Below are 13,257 nucleotides of genomic sequence, written 5' to 3'. Positions count from 1 at the left end.
ATTAGATTTATAGAGGATATCTGATCGGCCTGGATGGATTGAACCAAAGACCTGTTTTAGTACTTTGTATCTCTTTGACTATGACTCATTCCCAAATTTCTTGCAAACTTGTTTTTGAGTCTACCAGTGTATCAATATATTTAACTTTAAATTTCAGTTACTAATTCCAAAAAATGTAGTGTAGTCAGCTTTCACTACAGACAGAGGCAATTCAGCATGTTGGTTCATTAGCTGCACTTTTACCAGTACATAAACCTTGAGTGGCATCCCTTGATGCGTGTATGTCCATAGAGTAGTCTTGGAAGGCTTCAATAGCAATGCCTTTAATTTTTCCATAGTTTGTTTTGGATTGAAAGACAGCGCTGTACCCATATTCACTTCCACAAATTGCTGGATGGAGTTTTGTTTAAGGTGTACTTGTTTCCAAAAATTGAAAAGTTCTATGATCATCAATGGCTTTGATGCAAACATTTTGCATAGATTTTCTCGGTGAGTTTCTCAGCTTGCACCAAACTCCTTAAAATTGTAAAGGTCTTAGAATTGTAATGGTGCTCAAGAAAACTAGCGCCATTATGTCTTCAACCACCTTGTTTGCCTTTAACAACACATTAACATATGCAATGTTAAATCTGTTTCTTTATCAAATGGTCCCAATGCTCCAAATTGGCCTGCCATTTAGTTTCCTGTGGTGAGAATTTCATCTGCCACTTAAGTAGCTTAGTCAATTGCCACTCCATCGCTGACTGTGACCATTTTTCCCTGCCTTCAAATGCAACCCAAGTCCCCTCATGACCATTATAGAGTCATAGAGTCAGAGATGTACAGCACGGAAACAGACCTTTCGGTCCAACCCATCCAGCTGACCAGATATCCCAACCCAATCTAGTCAAACCTGCCAGCACTCAGCCCATATCCCTCCAAACCCTTCCTATTCATATATCCATCCAAATGCCTCTTAAATGTTGCAATTTTACTAGCCTCCACACTTCCTTTGGCAGCTCATTCCATACACGTACCACTCTCCACGTGAAAAATTTGCCCTCAGGTCTCTTTTATAGCTTTTCCCTCTCACCCTAAACCTATGCCCTCCAGTTTTGGACTCCCCGACCCCAGGGAAAAGACTTAGTCTATTTATCCTATCAATGCCCCTCATAATTTTGTAAACCTCTATAAGGTCACCCTCAGTCTCCGAATCTCCAGGGAAAACAGCCCCAGCCTGTTCAGCCTCTCCTCATGGCAACATCCTTGTAAACCTTTTCTGAACCGTTTCAAGTTTCACAACTTCTTTCCGATAGGAAGAAGACCAGGATTATTCCAAATACACGCAATATTCCAAAAGTGGCATAACCAATGTTCTGTACAGATGCAAACATGACCTCCCAACTCCTGTACTCAATATTCTGACTAATAAAGGAAAGCATACCAAACGCCTTCTTCACTATCCTATCTACCTGCGACTCCAATGTCAAGGAGCTATGAATCTACATTCCAAGGTCTCTTTGTTCAGCAACACTCCTTACGACCTTACCATTAAGTGTATAAGTCCTGCTCCAATTTGCTTTCCCAAAATGCAGCACCTCGCATTTATCTGAATTAAACTCCATCTCAGCACATTGGCCCACCTAATCAAGATCCTGTTATAATCTGAGGTAAGTTGCTTTGCTGTCTACTACACCTTCAATTTTGGTGTCATCTGCAAACTTACTAACTATGCCTCTTATGCTCACATACAAATCATTTTAAAAAATGACGAAAAGTAGTGGACCCAGCACAGATCCTTGTGGTGCTCTTTCTCCGTGATGAATTTCACAAGTTCATGGGTGAGTACTGCCCTCTTTAGCCATTAGCTGCAGGCCAAGTCCCGTCATGACTGGTCCTTTTGGCTCATGACCCAGTGTGTACTGTTTTTCCCCAGTGTCAACCACAGCCCAGGTTCCTACACATCTGTCTCCCTCAACATTACCTCCACAATCCCTTGCCATTTTTAAAGTTTGAGTGACATCCTTCCAACAAAGAAAAATGGTGTTTATACAGTTTGTGGATCTCACTCCCATCATCAGTTATTATGTTTGGGTTCACTAGAACCAGAAATAGAACATGAGACAGATGGAGGGTGAATTTGAACAGGAAATAGTTTATTGTGTATCCACTCCGCTCCGCAGTCAGTTTGAGATTGCCTCCACCAGCTCTCCACTCCTGACCCATGCTCTCAAAAATGTGCTATGCACACCTAACTACATATATAACACTCGGGACCTACCATTCATTGTGTATATCCTTGCTTTATTAGACCTTCCAAAATTCATCACTTCACACGTATTAAATTTCATCTGCCATTGCTCTGCACAATATACTAGCTGTAGCCTGACATCCTCCTCATCACTACCAACAACACCATCAATTTTCATTTAATCTGTAAACTTACAAATTATACCGTCTACATTCACAACTAAATTGGAGAGAGAGAGAGAGAGAGTAGCTTTTATTTATCATGTCTACCATGTACAACTGATACAGTAAAAAAATGAGACAGCATTCCTCCAGGACCAAATTGCTACATGTACAGCACTAACTACACAATCATGCAAAGGGTGGCACAAAGTGCATAAGAAGTGAAAAACATGCAAATTACAGTGTAATAAAAGAATGATAACTAATAGGCACAGTGGCAGTGTCACGTAACATGGTGAAAGGCATTCTCAATGTGAACTTAAATTCCACAAAACCTGTACCAATTGACTCATATTCTCCTCTCATCATGCATAAATTTTCCCTTTAATGTCTTAATCCTTGTGATTTGTCCTGATGAGTACAAGGTCTTAGACAAAATCAGTTTTCCAAATGAAATATCTGCACAGAGAGAGACTGGTGTCCCATCACCAAGTCACCATTTATTTACGTGAGTACAGGACATGGATTCTGACCAGCTAGTTCAGTATCAGTCCCTAGAGTGAGGAGACTCTTTGAGACTCCTGTTTATATACTTCTTAAATTTTATTAACCAGTACAAATTACAAACAGTTAACAATGAACAGCAGTTTGCATGAAGCAGCAATTTACAGAGGAATGGGGCAGCATAGCCAAACCCCCAAACCTTACCGTACAACCAGTTCACAGGGAAAAGAGGATGATGGGGATTCCATTGTAAGGGGATTAGATAGGTGATTCTGTGGCTGAAAACAGGACTCCCAGATGGTATGTTGCCACCCAGGTGCTCAGGTCAGGGATGTCACCGATCGGCTGCACAGCATTCTGAAAGGGGAGGGTGAACAGCCAGTTGTCTTGGTGCACATAGGCACCAACGATATAAGTAAAAAATGAGATGAGGTCCTGAAAGCAGAATTTGGGGAGCTCAGAGAGAAGTTAAAGAAGAGGACCTCAAAGGTAGTGATCTCAGGATTATTACCTGCGCCACGAGCTAGCCAGCATAGCAAAGAAAAAATAGGCAGGATGAACACGTGGCTTGAGGGATGATGTAGGAGGGAAGGGTTCAGATTTGTTGGACAGTGGGACTGGTTCTGGGGAAGGGGGTCTATTACAAATAGACGGTCTACATCTGAACTGGACTGGAACCAATGTCCTTGGAGGAGTTTTTGCTACTGCTATTGGGAAGGTTTTAAACTAATGTGGCAGGGGCCTGGGAACCAGAGGAGAAGACTAGTAGACAGTGAGGTGGAAAGTGGAGACTGTAAGAATCATGAAGATAGCATTAATAAGGGGAAGAGTAGGCAGAGAGCAGATGAACACAAAATAACTGGTGGCCTGAAGTGCATCTACTTCAATGCAAGGAGTATAGCGTGTAAGGCAGATGAACCTAGGGCTTGGATTGATGCCTTGGAGTATGATGTTATTGCAATCACAGAAACTTGGTTGAAGGAAGGGCTTGATTAAATGTTCCAGGATATAGATGCTTCAGGCAGGACAGGGAGCGAAGTAAAAGAGGGGGTGGAATTGCATTGCTGGTCAAGGATGATATCACGGCTGTGCTGAAGGAGGACACTATGGAGAGCTTGAGTAATGAGGCATTATAGGTGGAGCTGAGAAATAAAAAGGGTGCAGTTGCATTGTTAGGGCTGTATTACAGGCCTCCCAACAGTGAACGTAAGGTAGAAGAACAAATAGGTAAACAGATTATGGAAAGATGTAGGGGCAATAGGGTAGTGGTGATGGGAGATTTTAATTTTTCCAATATTGACTGGGATACACTTAGCGTCAGAGGTCTGGATGGAGTAGAATTTGTAAGAAGTGTCCAGGAGAGTTTTCTAGAGCAGGACGTCAATAGTCCATCGAGGGAAAGGGCCATATTGGTCCTGGTATTGGGGCATGAGCCAGGGCAGGTGATGGAAGTTGTGGTGGGGGATTTATTTGGAAACAGTGACCACAATTCTGTAAGTTTTAGAATATTCATAGACAAAGATGAGAGTGGTCCTAAGGGAAGAGTATTAAACTGGGCCAAGGCCAATTATATCAAAATTAGGCAGGAGTTAGGAAATGTGGATTGGACACAACTATTTGAAGGGAGGTCCACATTTGATATATATGGGAGGCTTTCAAAGATAGGTTAAAAATAGTGCAGGATAGGCACGTCCCGTTGAAGGCAAAGGAAAGGAAAGGCAAGATTCGTGAACCGTGGATGATAGGAAATATCATACGACTAGCCAAGAGGAAAAGGAAAGCGTACATAAGGTTCAGGTAGCTAAGAACAGAGTGGGCTCTGGAGGAATATTGGAAGAGTAGGACCAGTCTTAAATAAGGAATCAAGCGGGCTAAAAGGGGTCATGAAATAGCTTTACTGAGCAGAATTAAGGAGAATCCCAAAACATTTTATTCTTATATAAGAAGCAAGTGGTTAACTACAGAAAGGATTGGCCCACTAAAGAGGGCCATTCTCTCGAACCTGAGAGAATGGGTGAGATTCTAAATGATTACTTTGCATCAGTGTTCACAGAGGAGAGGAACATGATGAATGTTGAGATTAGAGATAGACATTTGATTAGTCTGGATCACGTTGACATAAGTAGGGAAGATGTGTTGGGTTATTAAGATTATTAAGGTGGACAAATCCCCAGGACCAGATAGGATCTATTCCAGGTTGCTGAGGGAGGCGTGAGAGGAAATAGATATCGTCGTGGCATCCTTAAACACAGGTGAAGTGCCAGAGGACTATAAGGTTGCTCATGTTGTACACCTGTACAAGAAGGGTAGTAGGGTAACTACAGACCAGTGAGCCTGATGTCAGTGGTGGGAAAGTTTCTGGAGAAGGTACTGAGGGATTGGATCTATTTATATTTAGAAAAGAATGGGCTTATCAGTGATAGGTAACATGGTTTTGTGATGGGGTGGTCGTGCCTTACCAACTTAATAGAGTTCTTTGAGGAAGTGACCAAGTTGACAGATGAAGGAAGGGCTGTTGATGTCATATACATGGACTTTAGTAAGGCTTTTGATAAGGTTCCCCATGGTAAGCTAATAGAGAAAGTGAAATCACATGGTATGCAGGGTGTTTTAGCTAGGTGGATAAGGAACTAGTTGAGCAACAGGAGACAGAGAGTAGTAGTTGAAGGGAGTTTCTCGAAATGGAGAAAGGTGACCAGTGGTGTTCCACAGGGATCAGTGCTGGGACCACTGTTGTTTGTGATATACATTAATGATCTGGAAGAGGGCACTGTTGATATAATCAGCAAGTTTGCAGATGACACGAAGATTTGTGGAGTAGCAGAAAGCATAAGAGACTGTCAAAGAATACAGGAGAATATAGATAGGCTAGTGAGTTGGGTGGAGAAGTGGCAGATGGAGTTCACTCCAGACAAATGTGAGGTGATGCATTTCGGCAAGTCTAATTCTAGAGCGAATTTTACAGTGAACGAAAAAGCCTTGGGAAAAGTTGATGAGCAGAGAGATCTGGGAGTGCAGGTCCATTGTACCCTGAAGGTTGCTGCACAGGTGGATAGAGTGGTCAAGAAGGCATATGGTATGCTTGCTTTCATTGGACGGGTATTGAGTATAAGAGCTGGCAAGTCATGTTAAAATTGTACAAGACATTGGTTCGGCCGCATTTAGAATACTGTGTACAGTTCTGGTCACCACATTACCAAAAGGAGGTGGACACTTTGGAGAGGGTGCAGAGAAGGTTTATGAGGATGTTGCCTGGTATGGAAGGTGCTAGCTATGAAGAGAGATTGTGTAGGTTAGGTTTGTTTTAATTAGAAAAAAGGAGATTCAGGGGGGACCTGATTTAGGTTTTCAAAATCACAAAGAGTATAGACGGGGTAGATTAGATTATGTGATTTAGATTAGATTATGTGATTTAGATTAGATTACTTACAGTGTGGAAACAGGCTCTTTGGCCCAACAAGTCCACACCGACCCTCCGAAGAGCAACCCATTCCCCTACATTTACCCCTTCACCTAACGCTATGGGCAATTTTGCATGATCAATTCACCTACCCTGCACATTTTTGGACTGTGGGAGAAAACCAGACACAGGGAGAATGTGCAAACTCCACACAGACAGTTGCCTGAGCGGGAGTGAACCCAGGACTCTGGCGCAGTACTAACCACTGTGCCACCATGCTGACCATTTCACTAAGCTTTTTCCCAGGTTGAAGGATCCAATAATGGGTGTCTGGAACGTTTGCCAGCAGAGGTGGTAGAGGAAGGCATGTTAGATTCATTTAAGATGCGTCTGGACAGATGCATGTGTAGGTGGAGAGCAGAGGGATACAGGTACTTAGGAATTGGGCGACAGGTTTAGGCAGTAGATTTGGATTGGCTCAGGCTTGGAGGGCCGAAGGACCTGTTCCTGGGCTGAAAATTTTCTTTGTTCTTTGTTTGTTCTTTGTTCTTTGAATCTCAAATCACACTTTATTATCTTAAAAGGAAACAGGAAACTCAATCACATACAGACAATCCGATAAACCAAATAATAAAACAGTGCATATATCACAGATACCTTCTCGCAACCCAGCAAACCTTCTGGCCACTCAAAGGCAGCCCACCCCTATGCCCCTTCTGGGTCTTGGTCCATCCCATGTCCCTTTCGGTTCTCGGTCCGTCTGACACACCTTCCAGCCACCTTGAGGACAGCCCATCCTGTTTCCCCATCCCTCCCAGGACGACAGCGAGACTCTTTTTTAAATATTTTATTAGTCAGTACAAATTACAAAAAAAAAGTTAACATTAACAGTTGTATACAAGAAACAGTAATTTACAGGGGAAAGGAGCAGCAAAGCCAGACCGCAAGGCCAGCTCACAGGGAAACGAGGACAAACCTCAAGTCCCACCTTGCATCAATCAAGAAAGAAACAGTAAATACAATCAAATACAAACAGTCCGATAAACCAAATGGTAAAACAATGCACATATCATACACATCCCTGGCAACCCAGCAAACCACTCAACCTTCCCACCTTCCGGTCACTCAAAGGCAGTCGGCCCTTCCCGGCTCTCAGTCCGCCTCATGCCATTTCCAGCTCTCGGTCCGCCTCATGCTCCTTCTGGCTGTCAGTCCGCCCTTATGCCCTTTCTGGCTCTTGGTCCGCCATATGTCTCTTCCACCTCTCAGTCCGCCTCATGCCCCTTCTGGCTCTCAGTCCGCCCTTACGCCCTTTCTGGCTCTTGGTCTGCCTTATGCCACTTCCAGCTTTCAGTCAGCCTCATGCCCTTCCGCCTCTTGGTCCACCTGACACATCTCTTGGCCATCCATAGGGCAACCTGTCCTGTTTCCCCAAACACCCCAGGACAGAGACTCCTTTTTTTAAAAATTTTATTAAGTAATACAATATTCAAAACAGTTTTCAGGGAAGTGAGGACAAACCTCGAACCCCACTTTCAGTCAACACAAAACAGTAACATTAACAAATACATTTAAGAGAGTTCAATTAGATTTTTAAAATGTTCATTGAGTACGGACACCCCACTAACCCCTCCCAACCCCCACCCCCCCCAGCAACCCAGGAAGCCACCCATCCCTCACACTTTCCCGCCACTCTAATCAGCCCCGTCCCTTCACACCTTCCAGCTCTCAAGTCGCACCATTGTGCTTCTGGCTCTTGGTTTGGCCTGACACACCTTCTGGCCACCTCTAGGATAGCCTATCCTGTTTCCCCAATGCACATCCCCCCTACCCCTCCACCACCACCACCACCAACCCCCCAGGGACGATAGAAGTCAGATCAGCCTACCCACCTTCTAGCTTCCCGAACCACCCTTTGCACATTCCGGCCCCCTCATGGACAGCTTGTCCTATTTCCACAACCCTTCTAGGACAGAGACTCTTGTTTATTTTTGCTTTATTTAGCTTCCTCAGAGGCAACTCTCAGATTGAGCAGAACCTCTGACATTCCTGTTTTTTTCCTTTTTTTTTTGCTCTGTTTTTCCCCCAACACTAACGCCTAACAGTGACTGTGCATATTTTTACTCAGCACCCATGTCGTGTGGCTGCAGGTATCGGACACAGTGAAGAATAACAAATGCATGAATCTTTATTTATATTCCACCACCAGGAAGAAAGGAAACACTAGAGTTGCCAGTGACAAACAGTGCCCTGCTCGACAAAGGGCAATGCTGCATGATCAAAAAAGTGAAGGGGAGGGCAGGGATTAAATCAAAATAGAGTTGGAGAGGGAAATAAAACAACCCATTCCCTGCAGTGCCCACATCTCCCTGAACAGCTCCAGAATATTTGTAGACACCAAATGCTCCTTCTCCAGGGACTCCTGGGCTCGAACGTAACCACAAAAGAGGGTCAGGCAATATGCCCTAATGATACCCTCCACGGCCTCCTGCCTGGACCTGTTTATGGCCAGTTTGGCCAGATCCAGGAGCAGACCCACAAGGAGGTCCTCTGACCTACTCCGCTCCCTCCTCAGCAGGTGAGACTCCTGCTTATTTCTCCTTTTATTATTTTTTTCCCCTTTTTCTCAAATAAACAGAAAGAAATACAGAAACAAAACAATCACAATAAACGATAAAGAAAATCGCACTGGGTGAGATTCCTGTTTATATTTCCTTTTTTTTATTTTATTTTTTTTCTCATTAGTAAAAGAGAAAAGAGTAACACACAGGCTGTAACCAGCCAGTGAAACAACAATTCCCTCATGAAAACTGAATTACACCTGAAACACATTGACTGTGAGGATCAGGCAGTTTAAATATCAGTCCTCAATAAAAAGGAATACCAGTTAATAACTGGTTAAATAATTCAGCCAGTTCAGGAATCAGGTTTCCCCCCAAAAAAGCAGAAACCAACAGCAGCAGTAATACAGTGACTGTGGCACCAGCCAACACAGAATCAGTCCCCTAAACTGAGAAGATTCCAAATCTCCTGCTTTTTTTCTTTTTTTTTCTCCTTTACCCTCACACTACTGCCTAACTATGATAGTGCTTATTTTTCCCCAGCAATCATGTCATGTGTGTAGGACACAGTGAAAAACAACTGGTTTACAAATCTTCATTCATTTTCCACCACCAGGAGGAAAGAAAACACCGGAGTGGCCAGTGACAAAAAATGCCCTTCTCATCAAAGGGCAATTCTGCATGTTCAAAAAAGTGAAGGGTAGGACAGGGATTAAATCAAAATAGAGTTGGAGGGGGAAATAAACCACTCCACTCCTTGCAGTGCCCACCTCGCCCTGAACAGTTCGTGGCTGTTGGTGGACACTGTGTGCTCCTTCACCAGGGACACCTGGGCATGAATGTAACCATGGAAGAGGGGCAGGCAATTTGCCAAAACGAGCCTTTCCACAGCCTGCTGCCTGGACCTGTTAATGGCCAGTTTGGCCAAGCCCAGGAGCAGACCCACAAGAAGTTCGTCTGACCTACCCTCTTCACTCTGCACTGGGTGAGACTCCTGTTTGTTTATCCTTTATTTAATTTATTTTTTTCTTTTCTTTCTTTTGCTCAAATGAAAGGAAACAAACAGAAAGAAACCCAGAAAAAGCAATCACTATAAACAATAAAGAACATTGCACCAGGTGAGACTCTTTTTTTAATCTCCTGTGTATATATTTTTCGTAGGGCTAACCATTGAGCCACCACGCCCCCATCTCCTGTTTATATTTTTTCTTTTTGTTTCCTTTTTCTCACACACTACCGCCTAACTGTGGTAGTGTTTATTTTTCCCAACATCCATGTTGCGTGTATGTAGGTGTACGGCACAGTGAAAGACACCAGTTGTACAAATCTTTATTCAATTTCCACCACCAAGAACAAAGGAAACACTCGAGTGGCCAGTGACAAACAAAGCCCTTCTCATCAAAGGGCAATGCTGTATGATCAAAAATGTTAAGGAAAGGGCAGGGATTAAATCAACATAGACTTGGAGGGGAAAATAAAATACTCCCCTCCCTCCACGGCCCACTGGCAGGACCTGTTTATGACCAAGATGGCTAGGCCCAGGAGCAGACTCACGATGAGATCCTCTGACCTACACCACCCGCCCACCAAGCACCGGGTGAGACTCCTGTTTATTTTTCCTTTTTTTAATTTATTGTTTCTTGTTTTTTTCTTTTTCTTAAACTAATGGAAATAAACAGAAAGAAACCCAGAAAAAAACCCCACAATAAATAATAAAGAAAATCGCACAAGGTGAGAATCCATTTTTTTCCTTTTCTTTTTTCCCCCTACAGCGGTAGTGCCTATTTTTTTCCAGCACCCATGTCGCACGTGTGCAAGTGTTGTACACAGTGAAAAACAACAATTGTGTAAATCTTTATTTATATTCCACCACCAGGAAGAAAGGAAACGCCCGAGTGGCAATTGGCAAGCAGTGCCCTTCTCAGAGAGCAATGCTGCATGATCAAACAGTGAAGGGGAGGTCAGGGATTAAGTCAAAATAGAGTTGGAGGGGAAAATAATACACTCCATTCACTGTGTTTGGATTGGTGGTGTGGTCACTGTGTTGGGATTGGGGTGGGGTCATGATGCTTGGATTGGGGGTGGGGTCACTGTGCTGGGATTGAGGGTGGAGTCACAGTACTGCGGTGTTCATCTTTCCCTGGTAATCTCGAGGGTGTTGATGGACACCGCACGCTCCTTCTCTAGAGACACCCAGGCGCGGAAGTGGGGCAGGCAATCGGCCATAACGACCCCCTCAACAGCCCTCTGCCTGGACCTGTTTATGGCCAGTTTGGCCAGGCCCAGGAGCAGACTCACGATGTGTTCCTCTGATCTACACTCCCCCCACCCCCGACCAGATGAGACTCCTATTTGTTTCTCCTTTTTTTAATTTCTTTTCTCTTTTTTAGTTTTACTCAAATTAATAGAAATAAACAGCAATAAACTCAGAAAAGAAAATCACAAGAAAATCGCACCGGATCAGACTCCTGAAATTTTTTTTTTCATTTACCCCCACACTATCACCTAACTGCTATAGTGCTTATTTTTTCCCCAGCACTCATATTGTGTGTGTGCAGGTGTAAGACACAGTGAAAGACACAAGGTGCACAAATCTTTATTCAATTTCCACCACCAGGGAGAAAAGAAAACACCCAAGTGGCCAGTGACAAGCAGTGCCCTTCACATCAAAGGGCAATGCTGAGTGATCAAAACAGTGAAGGGGAGGGCAGGGATTAAATCAAAATAGAGTTGGAGGGGAAATAATACACTCCACTCCCTGTAGCACCCACCTCTCCCTGAACAGCTCAAGGGTGTTGGTGGACATCGCGTGTTCCTTCTCCAGAGACACCCGGGCTCTAAAATAACAGCGGAGGAGGAGCAGGTAGTCAACCCTAATGATCCCCTCCACAGCCCATAGCCTGGGCCGGTATATGGCCAGTTTGGCCAGGGCAAGGCCCAGGAGCAGACCTACAATGTGTACCTCTGCCCTATGCTCCCCCCGACTGGATGACACTCTTATTTGTTTCTCCTCTTTTTAATTTCTTTTTTTTCTTTTTCTCAAATTAATAGAAGTAAACAAAAATAAACCCAGAAAAAAAAATCACAATAAACAAGAAAGAAATCGCACCGGTTGAGACTTCCGAAATGTTTTTTTTCCACAGTGAAGGGAACAGTGTTTTCTTTTTTTTTAACCCGCACACTACTGCCTAACTGCGGTAGTGCTTATTTTTCCCCACCACCCATGGTGCGTGTGTGTAGGTGTGAGACACAGTGAGAAACACAAGGTGCACGAATCTTTATTCAATTTCCACCACCAGGAAGATAGGAAAACACCCGAGTGGCCAGTGACAAACACTGCCCTTCACATCAAAGGGCAGTGCTGTGTAATCAAAACAGTGAAGGGGAAGGTAGGGATTAAATCAAAATAGAGTTGGAGGGAGAAATGATGCACTCCACTCCCTGCCGCGCCCACCTCTCCCTGAACAACTCAGAACTCCTGAAATTTTTCTTTTTTTCTAACGTAACTGCGGAAGAGGGGCAGAACACTCCTGTTTTTTTTTCTCTAAACCCCCACACTACCACCTAAGTGCGGTAGTGCTTATTTTTTTCCCCAGCATCCATGGTGTGTGTGTACAGGTGTGAGACACAGTGAAAGACACAAAGTGCACAAATCTTTATTCAAATTCCACCACCAGGAAGATAGGAAAACACCCGGGTGGCCCGATACGCCTGTTTATTTTTTTTCTTTTTTTTCTTTTATTTATTTATTTATTTTTTCTTTTTTCCCCGCACTACCACCTCAGTGCGGTAGTGCTTATTTTATCCCCAGCACCCATGGTGTGTGTGTGCAGGTGTGAGACACAGTGAAAGACACAAAGTGCACCAATCTTTATTCAATTTCCACCACCAGGAAGATAGGAAAACACCCGAGTGGCCAGTGACAAACACTGCCCTTCACATCAAAGGACAGTGCTGTGTGATCAAAACAGTGAAGGGGAAGGTAGGGACTAAATCAAAATAGAGTTGGAGACTCTTGTTTATTTTTTTTTCTCTTCTTTTCCCTTTTTTTTTGTTTAACCCCCACACTACCACCTAAGTGCAGTAGTGCTTATTATATTTTTTTTTCCCAGCACCCATGGTGTGTGTGTGCGCCCGGTGGCAAATGGGCACGCCAAGGCGTGTCCGGACGGTGGATGAGGGAGAAGAGGTGGACGGTGTGCAGCAGCAGTCTGTACAGGGCTCTCCTGTTCACCTCCCTAAACGAAACAAAGTTAAAATTTCGGAGGCGGCTCAGGTTGTGGGGCACAGGCTCCCGCGGGGAGTACGGGACCTTGGGGCCAATGTGAAATTCCGTCCGGGCTGGGGTGAGCTCGGACGGGGTCCCACCGCACACCTGAGCGTCCTCCAACTGGTGTACTA

Source organism: Chiloscyllium plagiosum, chromosome 6 (assembly GCF_004010195.1).
Source record: "Chiloscyllium plagiosum isolate BGI_BamShark_2017 chromosome 6, ASM401019v2, whole genome shotgun sequence".
Classification (NCBI taxonomy): Eukaryota; Metazoa; Chordata; class Chondrichthyes; order Orectolobiformes; family Hemiscylliidae; genus Chiloscyllium; species Chiloscyllium plagiosum.
This window is presented reverse-complemented; position numbering follows the sequence as displayed.